This window comes from Cervus canadensis, chromosome 2 (genome assembly GCF_019320065.1).
Source record: "Cervus canadensis isolate Bull #8, Minnesota chromosome 2, ASM1932006v1, whole genome shotgun sequence".
Classification (NCBI taxonomy): Eukaryota; Metazoa; Chordata; class Mammalia; order Artiodactyla; family Cervidae; genus Cervus; species Cervus canadensis.
In genome coordinates, this window is record NC_057387.1 from 7,336,100 (window position 1) to 7,350,204 (window position 14,105).

Consider the following 14,105-nt stretch of genomic DNA (forward strand, 5'->3'; position numbering starts at 1 on the left):
GTCTCCCGTAAAGGACTTCATAAGGGCTTAGATGAGACCAGGATTTTGGGGTGATCCGAACTCTTAAAAGAGCGATAGGAAGAAGAGTGTTGGAACAAGCACAACAACAAACCGACCTGAGCCAGTGGTGCCACAGAAGAATAAGGAAAAGTAAGATTCAGATATAAGGTGGGGATCAGGGGGCTGATGCCATTCACAAGCAAAAGACCAGATCCTAATCCTAGCATGCCTTTTACTGTTAACATCTACTTCCTTGCTCTGGAGATATCTGTTCTTTACAATTCCAGATCAGGGATAAAGATATACAATGCACAGTCCTCAATGTCAAACCTTCAGGCCTTTCATGACTTTGTTTAGCCCTTCAGCTAGTGATGCCCTTTCTCAGCAACTCCCTCAAGGCTCTGGTTATGGGAACAGTCACTAATGGTTTTCCATCAGTCACATCAGTACTTCAACATCTTGCTTTCAAGATATCTTCCACAATATACTTTTGACTGCTCCCAGCCCTTTGCCTGTGGGTGATGAGAAAGCCATTCTTATTTTTCAAAGAGGCCCCGGTAATTATAGTACAGGCCTGTGCGAAGCCTGAGGACTTCCCCGGTGGCTCAGACGGTAAAGCGTCTGTCTACACTGTGGGAGACCCAGGTTCAGTCCCTGGGTCAGGAAGATCTCCTGGAGAAGGAAATGGCAACCCACTCCAGTACTCTTGCCCAGAAAATCCCATGGATGGAGAAGCCTGGTAGGCAACACTCCATGGGGTCGCAAGAGTCGGACATGACTGAGCGACTTCGCTTTCACCTGTGCATAGCATATTCCCTATATATCCCCCTTTTTTATTTTTTGACCCTTATTTTTGGTGATTATTGGAGATCATAGAAGCCAAAGTGATAGTTGCTAATTGCTGTTGTTGTCTGTTGACTTTCTTGGTGATTCATCATCAGATTATGTAGAAACAGAAAAAAAAGACATGTAAAAGTTAACATAAAACCAGCCATTGATCCTCCAATAGTTTTCAAGTGAGGGATGGACTTTAATTGAGAAATCCCATCTGCCACTGCATCCAGCAGATTAGATCCTTGCAAAAGGTGTAGTTTCTGAGAGGAAGTTTCCATAATCTCTTGTTGTAAGTTATTTATATCCAGAGATAGATTACCTTGACTTAAGAGGTGTTGTTTAACTTTGTCCCAATGAAATGAAGATTCATTATATTTGTGAGGAGTGACACAAAAAGAAGTCATATTCCAGTCACTCTTAAGACAAATCTGTTTTTGCAGACTATTTACTTGATTACCTAGTAGTATAACAACCTGTTGTAAATCAGTCATTTGTGCAGCTAATTTTCCATCTATTTTCCTTTGGGTAGACCAGAGAACATCAGAGTCTTTACGCCACTCTTGCACAAAGCGCACAGTCTGTACACTCTGATGTAACGCCACTCCTGCTACAGCTGCTGTAGTAGCTACAGCAGTAATTCCTAAAACGGCAGCAATTAACAGTTCAGTAAACCGGTTAGTGCAGTTTAACACTTTCTTAAGGATTTCTTCTACAATATAGACTGTAGGGCTGTCCTGCCATGGTCTATTCATTTGTACAGGAAGCCATACTCCGATCTGGTTTTTAGAATATACAGAGAATAGTCACTCTGAAATTGGAGAGAAGAATTGATACAAGTGTAAAAGGAACAATTTTGACAAGTAGTCCAGAAGAGGCATTATAAAAAGTAGGTGCTACCAAAAATACAAAAGGTAAACGAACATATGCTTTAATCCAATGGGTTGAATTTTTATCAAAATGTAAGGAATGACCAGATACTGTTGAATTAAATTGCCCCTTCCATGCTGTTATGGGTTGAAAGGCAGCTGATATTTTCCACAATTCTGAATGTAAAGGCATATAAGGTAATTGAGGTAAGGGAGGGGAGAAACTCCCTCCATGTCAATATATAGAGCTATTAACAATGTTATTCATGGAGTCTAAAGTATCATTTAACAATATAGGCAAATCCAAATTATTATTTTTATCCAGAGGATCTCCTTCGGGACTCCAATCAATAATTTCTACATCAAAAGTGTTGGCTATAATATGTCCAGTATTAGCTTTACATAATTTCCATTGTACCCAATGTTCTATTCCAGATTTTATAGAAATAATACAGTTAGGTAGATGGGGCAGATACAATAGTATTATTTTCTCCTGTGATATTAAAGGAAAATGCTTCTAATAAGAAAAAATGAATTTTGTTCACTTAAGGTTCTTTAACTATAGATAGTCAACTTTGTAATCCTCTCTTAAGACAATGAGTTTCCACCCCCATGCATATAGGGGTAAGATCTGTTCCCATAGTATAATTAACACTAACATTTGAAAGTTGTTGGTCCTCTTCTTCTGGTTTTAAAGGAAGGCTCAGGTCAAAAGGTCCAGATAACCAAGAAGAGTCATTTATGAAAATTGGAACAGAAGAATCCTCCCATGTAATTGGTCTTAACAGGGAAGGATTGGGCACATATGCCCAATAAATACGATTGGCACCTACTATGGTAGTTACCACAGATAACATAGCTAAGAACAGGGTAGCCAAGGTCAAAGGCTCTCCTTGTTCTTTGACCAATTATTCCCTTTCAATGGTCAATTTCTTCAGTTGCCCCCAAGTGGGCAGTTTGGCTTTGTTGGTCCTTGGAGCCATTACAGGGCTACTGCTGATTGTTAATCTTGTTATCCCCATCACTGGCGGCTCTCCAGGAGGATCAATGTAGAACCATGTCCTCTTCTTTCCTTACTTTGACATGCCTTCCTGGTATCCAATGGTGTTGTCCATCATCTGAAATGACAAGAGCATAACCTCATCCTTTCTTAAGTCTAAGGCCCTTACACCAATTGTTCATAGCAAGTTTCCACCATACCAGAGTATTATCTGCAATCATTTGACCAGGAGTATAATTTTCACTAAGAATGGTGTTCTGAAAACACAATGTTGCTGCTGGCATTGTATGATCCAATCTTAAATCCAAAAAATTTAAAGTAAATAAAGCTTGGTCTGATTTCTCTTTTGGTGTCATCAATATGCCATACTTTTAACCCCCTTTCTGTTTAAATAACATATTTTTTAGAGTACAATGAGTGCATTAAATAATAGCCTGGCCTTGAGAATTATATGGAATACCTATGGAATGAGAAATATTCCAATCAGATAAAAATTTTGCAAAACCATGACTCACATATGCAAGGCTATTATCAGTTTTAACATGTTTTGGTAGACCCATGTGAGAAAAGGCTTGCAAAAAATGTAATGTGTAGATGTTTCTCCAGAATGAGCAGAAGCATAAATCATGCCTGGATAAGTATTCACAGAAACATGAAGAGCTCCCAAACACCCAAAAGAAGGGACATGAGTAACATCAGTCTGCCAAATATCATTGGGATAAAGGTCCCTGGGATTAACCCCTGTAGTTGTAGAAACGTTGTGAGCAACAGTACATGTGGGGCAGGCAGAAACAATATCTTGGGCTTCTTGTCTGGATAATTAAAAGTTATTCATCAAGCCACATGTATTTATATGTGTGAGTTGATGAAATTTATAAGGAATAAGAAAAGCAATTAACAGAGAGTCGATGGAATCATTGCCCTTTGCCAATGGTCCAGGCAATTTAGAATGAGATCTGATATGTGTAATGTAAAAAGGGGCAGAACAAAGCCTTACTATATTTTGTAATTGAGGTAATATTGTAATAATAGATGATTTAGAAGAAGTCTTTGTTAGAGATACGGTTTCAATAATTTGTGTTATCCATACAGCATATTGAGAATCTGATATAATATTTAATGCTGTATAAACATCCTGTAATAAGGTAGCAATAGTCTCTAATTCAGCTTGTTGAACAGAGGCTAGGGTATAGATTGCCAAATCTTTGTTGTGGGTCCAGTATAACTGGCTTTGAGAGTTTTATTTGCATCAGTAAAATAACGGGGGCATTAGCAAGAGGAATTGTTTTAGTAATAATAGGAATTATCCATTTGTGCTTAGCAGCAATAGCAATCAAAGGTGACTTTGGAAAATGGTTATGAACCCCACCTATGAAATCAGCAATGGCAATTTGCCAATCTATACTGGTAACAAATAATCTATGGATTTGATCATTAGTGAAAGGAAGAACAGTTCCATATGGATCATAACCAGAAAGTTGTATACATCTGGATCTCATTTTTGAAACAAGAAAGGAAATGAGTATTATGTAAGTAGTCATTATTTTCTTAGGAGTGTGGGATAAAAGTCCCCATTCAAGGATACCTTGTGGTTGCCATAATATTCCTGTAGGGGAATCTAAAGTAGGAAGAATAAGTAAAGAAATTGGTCTTTATCTGCTTGGTCTTTATCTACAGTCAAATCTACTTGTTTAAGTTGTCTTGCTATATAGCTTGATTCACAAGATCTAATTCCTGTTTAGCTTGTTCTGTTAGTACCTGGGGGCTATCTAAATCAGAGTTTCCTTGTAGGATTTGAAATAGGTGTGTCAAGGAATGATTAGGAATTTCTAAAGATGGTCACAACCAGTTTGTATCTCCTAATGATTTCTGAAAATCATTTAAAGTTTTCAAGGAAACAGTTTGAATTTGTTTTTGTGGTTTAATATTTCTTTGCAGTATATATCCTAAATAGGTATATGGTTCCTGCTCTTGTAATTTATCAACAGCAATATGTTTTATCAACAGCAATACATAACCCATATTCTTTTAATTTAATCTCTGTATTTAAGAAAATACATTGAAGTTCCTCAGCAGAAGGAGAAGCTAAAAGAATATCATCCATATAGTGGATAATATAAGCATGAGGGAATTGGTTTCTAATAAATTCAAGTGGTTGAAAGTGAAAGAAAGTGAAGTCGCTTAGTCGTGTCTGACTCTTTGCGACCCCATGGACTGTAGTCTACCAGGCTCCTCCGTCCATGGGATTTTCCAAGCAAGAATACTGGAATGGGTTGCCATATCCTTCTCCAGGAGATCTTCCCAACCCAGGGATTGAACCTGGGTCTCCTGTATTGTAGGCAGATGCTTTACTGAGACATATAATTGACATAATGTAGGACTATTAAGTATTCCTTGTGGCAATACCTTCCAGTAATATTGACACACTGGTTTTTTATTATTAATTGGCAGTATAGTAAAAGCAAAATGGATAGCATCAGATTCTTGTAGACCAATAATATAAAAACAATCTTTAAGGTTGATGATTTTTATTTTCCAGTTTTGTGGTATAATAGAGGGTGATGGAATGTCTAGTTGTAAAGCACCCATAGGTTAGATTATAGAATTAATTTTTCTTAAATCAGTTAACATTCTCCATTTCCCAGATTTCTTCTTAATAACAAAGACAGAAGAATTCAAAGGACCAGTAGTTGGGGCAATATGATTAAGAGATAATTGTTCCTCTACTAGCTGTTCAAGAGCCTGTAACTTTTCATGTGATAGGGGCCACTGCTCTAAATACCCTATCATCCCATGGTGTATTGGGATCCAGTGGAGGGGGGTTCCTGAACTACAGTGAGCTCTGGCCAAGGAGCCAAAGGCTATGAGAATGGTGATAAAGGGAAAGCTTCAGGGTGTTATCCAGTACCATAGTTAACATGGGATTTAGGACTCAAAAATTGAGCCTCTTTCTCCCCTTCCAAAGGATTATATTTCCCTTTATCCAGATTTTCATAAATATGAGGTGGCCAGACAGGCAACTCCTGAGATGCAGGAGGAGCAGGAGTATCAGATTCTGAATCAGAGAAGTCAGACCATTCAGACTGTAAAGGAGCCAAAGTAGTATAAATAAGGTTTCAAAGAGACCATACACTTATAGGAATAGGTTCCCCACACTGATAGGCTCTACACAAACAATGCATCACTTCTTTCCACTCATTAAGACACAAAGCCCCTTTTTCTGGGTCCAACCAGTAACAGTGCTTATGAATTGCCTGAAATAATTCCCAAAAAGTCTCCTCTTTCACTTTCACTCCAGAGCGATGCAGTAAAGTTTTTAGAAGCACAATATAGTCAGCATGCTTAGAAAGAGATTGCCCCATTTTGTCCCTGATTGACAAATCCATGGGGGTGTACTCACCAAGTACTTTCACTGTCCTCTGTTTTCTCGCTGGAATTCCCCACATCTTCTGGCACTGTCAAAAAAGCCTCAAAAGCTACTTGCTCCCTCAGGTCCCTGTTCAGGCGCCAAATGTCGGGACCACCCAAACAACGAACCGGCCTGACGGAGTGGTGCAGCAGAAGAATAAGGAAAAATAAGACTCGGAAATAAAGTGAGGATCAGGGGGCTGATGCAATTCACAGGCAAAAGCCCAAATCCTAATCCTAGCATGCCTTTTATTGTTAACATCTACTTCCTTGTGTGTGCTCTGGAGATATCTGTTCTTTACAATTCCAGATCAGGGATAAAGATATACAATGCACAGTTCTCAATGTCAAACCTTCAGGCCTTTCATGACTTTGTTTAGCCCTTCAGCTAGTGATGCCCTTTCTCAGCAACTCCCTCAAGGCTCTGGTTATGGGAACAGTCACTAATGGTTTTCCATCAGTCACATCAGTACTTCAACATCTTGTTTTCAAGATATCTTTCCATGATGTACTTTTGACTGCTCCCAGCCCTTCGCCTCTGGGTGATGAGAAAGTCATTCTTATTTTTCAAAGAGGCCCCAGTAATTGTAGTACAGGCCTGTGCGTAGCATATTCCTTACAGACGAGTGACCCATGTTTGATGAGTTTCAATTGCTAGCTTGATTAAATACCTTTTGAGGGTTTGATTGGCTTTTCCTACCTTTCCAGATGCTTGGGGGTGCCAAGCCAAGTGAAGATAGTAATTAATCTGTAGGGCTTCACGGACTCCTTGGGTCAAACTGGAAATAAATGCAGAGCCATTATCTGATTGTAAAGAGCGTGGGAGCCCAAATCTAGGTATAATATATTCCACAAGGGTCATAGTGACCTCAGATGCCCTCTCAGTCTTAGTAGGGTAGGCTTCACCCCATCCCATAAAGGTGTCTACCATTACCAGGAGGTATTTATAGCCTTTGCAAAGTGGCGTGTGAGTAAAATCTATTTGCCAATCTTCTCCTGGTTGGTTTACTTTCCTTTGGATTGGGTGGAGCAACGGGCGTGGTTTTACAGCCCCCTCTGGGTTAACCTGAGGACAAATAGGACAGGCTTGGGATATAGATTGAAGGGTTGAGAGGATTCCTTTTCCAGTGAATATTGTCCCCATTAGTTTAAAAAGGATTTGGCCCCTAAGTGGGTGGCCTGATGTAGGTGGTTTAATATCTTCCATTGGGAAGCTTCTGGTAGGAGAAGTTTGTTGTCTCGTCTCAGTAGCCATCCTTCAGGGGTTAAAGTAAACCCACAGTTTTGTCCTTCTTTGAGTTCAGAGGGTGAGTAATGAGACAGTGAGGGATCTAGACTTGGGATGAGAGGAGCCTGTAGAGTGCTCAAAGTGGCCCTCTAGGCTTCTTTATCTGCTTTATTATTTCCTTAACTTATGTCCAATGAATCCTTTTGATGTGCCCTGCAGTGCATGATGGCCACTTCCTTAGGAGATTTTATAGCTTCTAGTAAGTCCAGAATCTCCGACCCATGCTTAATTTGGGTATTATGAGTAGTTAATGGGCGGCTGCATGGTCACAGACTACATGGAAGGTGTATGCTGAGTCTGTGTAAATATTGACTCGTAGTCCCTCTCCTAGTTTGAGTGCCCTAGTTAGAGCTATCAGTTCTGCCTTTGGGCTGAAGTATTGCCCCATGGAGTGGGCCTGACTCTATTACTTCTGTTAGGCTAACTGTTGCATACCCCAAGACCCTTCGGCCCTCCTGAATGGAACTCCTACCAACAGTAAACCATTCTACATCTAGGTTGGGTAAAACGTTATCTCGCAAGTCTGGCCTTGCATTATAGGTTTGGTCAATTATTTCTAAACAAGAATGTAGACATGGAGAAGCTTTAGGATTTGGATGAGGCAAAAAGGTGGCAGAATTTAGGGTGGTACAAGGTTTGATGGACATCTCTGGCCCCTCTAAAAGCCTGATACTTGTGAATTCTGCTATCTGAAATCCAATGGAATGCCTTGGAATTGAGAACATCTAAGACCTGGTGAGGAGTGTAGACTGTCAGTGGTTGTCCCATTGTGAGTTTGGAAGCTTCTTCTGTTAGAAGTGCAGTAGCAGCTAATGCCCTTAGACAAGGAGACCATCTCTGAGACGTTATGTCCAGAGCTTTAGATAGATGTGCTACTGGGCGTTGTGATGGTCCCAGGGACTGGATTAGTACTCCCAGAGCCATACCTTTTCTCTCATGAGCAAAGAGAGAGAAGGACTTTGCTAAATCAGGTAGGCCTAAGGCTGGTGCTGTGATTAGGGCCTCCTTTATTTGTTTAAAATCTGTCTCCATTTCTGGGATCCATTCAAGGGGCAGCTCTTCTGGTCCTTTAAGGGCATCGTAAAGGGGTTTAGCTAATAAGGCATAAGTGGGGATCTAGATTTGGCAAAAGTTCATCATCCTTAAAAAGATTCTAAGCTGCTGTTTAGTGGCTGGCATGGCCATGTCTGAGATTAACTTCCTTCCATCAGGGGCAATTCTTCTTTTTCCTGGGTTAATATCAGCCCCAAGAAAGTGACTTGTGAGGTAATCTGTGCCTTGGCTGGGGATACCCAGTACCCTCATTATGCTAAATGTTTAAGAATGAGAATAGTGTTATTATCTGAGGTTAGTTGATCTGGGCTACAGATTAAAAGATCCTCAACATACTGGAGTAATATGTTCGCCCTCCGATGTTTGCCCTCCAATGTTAGCCCTCCAACATATGCTTTCGCCCTCCAATGTTAGAGATGAAAGGTCCTTTGCTAGTGCTTGGCAAAGGCAAACAAATGAGGACGATCTCTAAACCCCTGGGGCAGATGAGTTGTAGGGTAAATTTAGTAATTGGGTCTTTCCATTCAAAGGCAAATAAAAATTGGGAGTCAGGGTGGGCTGGAATGCAGAAGAAGGCATCTTTGAGGTCAAGGACAGAGTAATATTGGGTTTGTGAAGGGATTTGACTTAAAAGGTTATATGACTTTGGTACTATTGGGTGAATAGGGATCACTGCTTGATTAACAGCCCTCAGCTCTTGGACTAAAATAAGAGCTGTCAGGTTTCTTTATTGCCAGGACTGGGTATTGCCAAGAATTACATGGGATTAGAAGTCCCATTTGGAAGAATTTGGAGATTAGAGACACTGATCCTATTAATACTTCCTCCCTTAAGAGGATATTGTGGTGGTTCAGAGGTTAAAGCATCTGCCTCCAATGTGGGAGACCTGGGTTCAATCCCTGGGTTGGTGAGATCCCCTGGAGAAGGAAATGGCAACCCACTCCAGTATTCTTGCCTGGAGAATCCCATGGATGGAGGAGCCTGGTAGGCTACAGTCCATGGGGTCACAAAGAGTTGGACACGACTAAGTGACTTCACTTTCACTCTAGGGAAAGAGTAAGGATCCTTTAGATGGATAACTCGGAGAAGGCAATGGCAACCCACTCCAATACTCTTGCCTGGAAAATCCCATGGATGGAGGAGCCTGGTAGGCTGCAGTCCATGGGGTCGCGTAGAGTCGGACACGACTGAGTGACTTCACTTTCACTTTTCACTTTTATGCATTGGAGAAGGAAATGGCAACCCACTCCAGTGTCCTTGCCTGTAGAATCCCAGAGACGGGGGGAGCCTGGTGGGCTGCTGTCTATGGGGTCACACAGAGTTGGACACGACTGAAGTGACTTAGCAGCAGCAGCAGCAGCAGCAGACGGATAACTACTGGGGTGGCTGCAACAGACCTGCCGGGAGTAGAAGTATCCCATACCTCTGGAGGAACTTGCCTGAGGATATTGGGTGGAATTTTAGATAGGACTGGTTCCATGGTGGTTGTTAAAGCCATATTTACCCGTGTAAATGATAAGGTAGCTTTAAGTTTAGTTAATAGATCTCAGCCTAGCAGGGGTGGGGGGCAGGTTGGGAGGACTAAGAAGGAGTGGGTGAATAGAGTATTTTCGAGGGAACAAGGTAGGAGGGGAGTGAAATAGCCATAGGAAGGCCGTCCGTCTATCCCTGTTAGGAGGATTGAGGAATAGTAAGTGGGCCCAGAGAAGGAAATTAGGGCTAAATAAGTAGCCCTGGTGTCAATCAGAAAGGTTACAATGACCCCCACCACATTCAGGGTCACCCGGGCTCCTCCAGTTTTATACGGAATTTGGGAGCCTATAGACTAAGCCCCAGGCACTTTCGGCCATCTGCCTCCAGGAAGTCAAGACCCAAAATGCAGTCTGGCTCCTGTCCTTGATAGTCAACTACCACTGACAGTGGAAGCTGACTTCAACTCTGGCTCTGATTGCCAAGTTCTGAAGTACTCCTGGTTTTGGTTGGCAGTGGTGTTGGCCTACCCACCTGAAGGCAGGAGGGACAACTCCTCTTCCAGTGGCCCTTCTGGTGACAGTAAGGGCAAGGGGTATCAGGTGGTGGAGCATGGCAGTTCCTGACAGCGTGCCCTGACTGATCACACTGGAAGCAAGTCATTAGAGATTTTTGAGAAGGGGGAGGAGCACCCATTGATCCCTGCCATGGGAGGGACTGACTAATGGCAAGAGCCATGTATTGAGTGTGTCGCTTTAATTTTTCTTCGTCCTTCTGTTCCTGCCTATTCCTAGAAGTTTCCTCCCTGTTGTTAAATACCTTAAAGGCCATATCAAGCAAAACAGAGGACGGGGTTTGTGGACTTTTTGTAACTTTTGTCTAATGTCCAGGGAGGCCTGACTTATAAAGTGGGCTGCAAGAATGGCCTGTCCTTCGGGGGTCTCTGGGTCTAGATTGGTGTATTTTCTCAATTAGCTTATACTAATTGGCCCTGGAAAAGGGCCAGGTTCTCAGAAGATTCCTGCATAACTCCCCTAAGTTTATTATAATTAACAGGTTTGATAATTGCCTGTTTTCATGCCTTCTAGTAGACAAGTAATCATGTAATTTCTCCTAGTAAGTCCACCTGCTGGCCCATTTTCATTTGCTTGGTATTTTCATCCTGGGTCTGCCTGAGGGACTGCCTCTGTCCCTGCCCTTTTTTCATTAGGGTTTCGGGCATGTGCCTTATCTGCCCAAGTCTGAGCTAAAGCCCAGATCCTGTTCTTTTCTTTATGGGTGCAACAAGTAGTTAGAATTATGTGAATATCTCACCAAGTTAGTTCAAAGGCTATGGTGAGGGCCTGAAATTCTCTGATAAAGGTGATAGGGTCCTGACTAAAAGAACCTATTTGCCCTGGATATGAGAGAGGTCAGACATAGGGAAGGGGACTTGGACTCTGATAGTGCCTGAGTCTCCATTAGCAATTTCCCCGGGGGAGCATATTGGGACTTGGCTCCAAGCGTTGGGCTATCTGAGATCGAGTACGGGGAGGAGAAAGAAGATCTGCCACTGGATAGGGAGGCAGGGATTGTGGGGCAAAAGGTTGAGAAGAAGGATGAGATCAGGGATAGGAAGAGTCATCTAGAATATCTGGTGTAGGAGGAGGTGGAGGGGAGACACGAGGCAATAGAGCTGTAGTGGATAGGCACAAGCAACATGTCTTGCTCAAGCCCAGATTTTGGCTGAGGGCCATGAAAGCTTGAATATAAGGAACCTCAGAATCTTTTCCATGTATCCGACAATAGAGGTCAAGTTGGTGGATTGTATTAACAGTTTAATGTCCCATTAAGAGGCCATTGTTCTTGATTCCCTAATTTGTACTGTGGTCAGGACAAGCTACAAAAATAAACAAGTCTCTATTTCCTGAGATTGTCTGGGTTAAACGTCTTCCAATTCCTGAGGATACAGCCAAGGGGTGAGTCTGAGGGAGGCAGCCAAGACGTACCAGAATTCATCCTTAGCCTCTAAGCCATAGAATTGGGGTACTGAGAGTTACCAACTGGCAAAAGGCGTCCCTTTTTGTCTCAGTAACGTCTCCCTGCAACTGAGGCAAAATGTCAACCATCCCGACAGTCACATCTGCCTGAGAGGTGACCAGTGTAAACCGTAAGACCGTGCGACTAAGGCACCAGTGGCAGAGGGGGATCCCAGCCACCAGCCAGTTGGCTCACCATTAGAAGATCCTCAGGGATGTGGAGGCAGTTTCCAGGATGACTTGGGGTCTGTGAGGTCCTTTAGAGCCAATCCAGGCCAAGGAAGAGGAGGTGAGAGTAGGCAGAAAGAGAACTGAGGATTCCCCCTTAAAATCCCATCAGGGAGGCCGTGGCCAGGGGACAATGGTCTCTGTTTTGCTTCAACCACTATGTGTCTGACACGGTGCACAGAAGTTGTCTTGCTGGGGGTGGATGCCCTTGTGACCTGATCCATTCCATGTCCCCCTCATCCTCACACGGGAGTCCTCATGTGGCAGGAGCCCTAATGGCTTTTAAGTGCATGACCGATGCCCACACAGTATTGGTTGGCCTAGTCCTCAGTTGAAAAGAAGAAAAAGGAGAGACCCCACCCATTTGAGCGGCAACTGCTGGGGTGCAGTGAGCAGTGGGGCCTTTGGAACACACCAGAGGGTAACCCTGGCCTGAGTTCCTCAGTTGCTTCCACAGCGTTTGCCTGGTTGCAGAGGGTCCCTATGAGAAAGGAGAAGCAAGGAGTTGGGGGAAGAGACTCCAAGGTCCCCGTACGGGCCACCAAAAATGTTGTGGTCTGGGTGTGGGTTTGAAAAGAATTTCCAGACATGAGGCAGGATGAAAGAAGAATAAAGTTTATGAGAGTGGGGAGGGGAGAGTGGCTGCCAGCACAGCGGGCCGGCTTCCTGACAGTCAGGGAGAGCTGACAGTGAACAGGGGGTTTTGATTCATTTTTATACCCTGGGTGTAAGGAGTGGGATAGGGGTCTTATGGGTCATTTGCTGATTGGGTGAGGTAGGTATATTGGTTGGGGGGGAAGAGTAAGGCAAATACCTTCTCCCTATATGGGGAAGGAGAGGAGACAGGATATAGTGGTCAGGAGGACCTGAAATTCATTAACAGTTACATCACTGGAAATGGGAGGGAAGGTTATAAAGAGTCTGGTTTTTCCATTACTGCATTCCAAGACCCTCCTTGGTTTTATCTGCTTTTTCAACCTTGGGTCACCACACAAGCTACATGCAAGAGACAGTATAAGAACAGCACAAACACATTCTGTCCTTCACTTGTATTAGCATAGTATTGTGTTGGCTAAAAATTTGTTTGGGTTTTAAACTTGTTGGCCAGCCTAATAGAAAAAGAGCTTTGAGTTTGTGACTGGAATTAAAAATTGAGGAAAAGTATGAGTGTTAGACGAGAAAATTATTACTTGTAGAACCAAAGCATTTAATCAAAAAAAGTTTTGGTTTCAGACACATCTGAAGGTTAACTGCAAGGTATGTCTGAATAGAAAGCAGACCTACATTTATATAATAACATAAAACATGGCAGGTTTGTACCATAAATGGTTATGATAGTCATAAAATTGAAATCATGTTTGTGTTGCAAACAGTATAGTCTCAGGAAAAACAAATACCAATATCATCTGTGGTGAAAATTTAGCACAAAGAAAGACTGCAAATTGAACTAGTGATGAGAAGAACATATGGAAATCATGCCATCATGGCATGGTTTTGGCTTGTATAAAACCCTAGTCATAGTTAGGGTCTAACTCTTAGTCATTTTTGATGAGCTTTAAAACAACCATTCTGAGATAGAAAGAGAAAGGAAAAAAAATGATACAAAAAATACCAGAAGGCAAATGATAAAGTAGTAGTGGTAGTAGTGTTAGTCACTCAGTCATGTCCAACTCCACGACTCCATGGAGTATAGTCTGCAAGGCTCTTCCGTCCATGGAATTCTCCAGGCAAGACTACTGGAGTGGAAATGGTAAGATGGCAATAGTAAATCACTATATAGTGATAGTCATGCTAAAGATAAATGGATTTAATTCACCAATCACAAAATATAGAGTGGCTGCATGGATTTAAAAAATAAAGAAAAAGAACAAGACCCACTTATGGACTGCCTACAAGAGATTTGTTTCAGCTCTAAAGACACACATAGGTTCAAAGTGCAG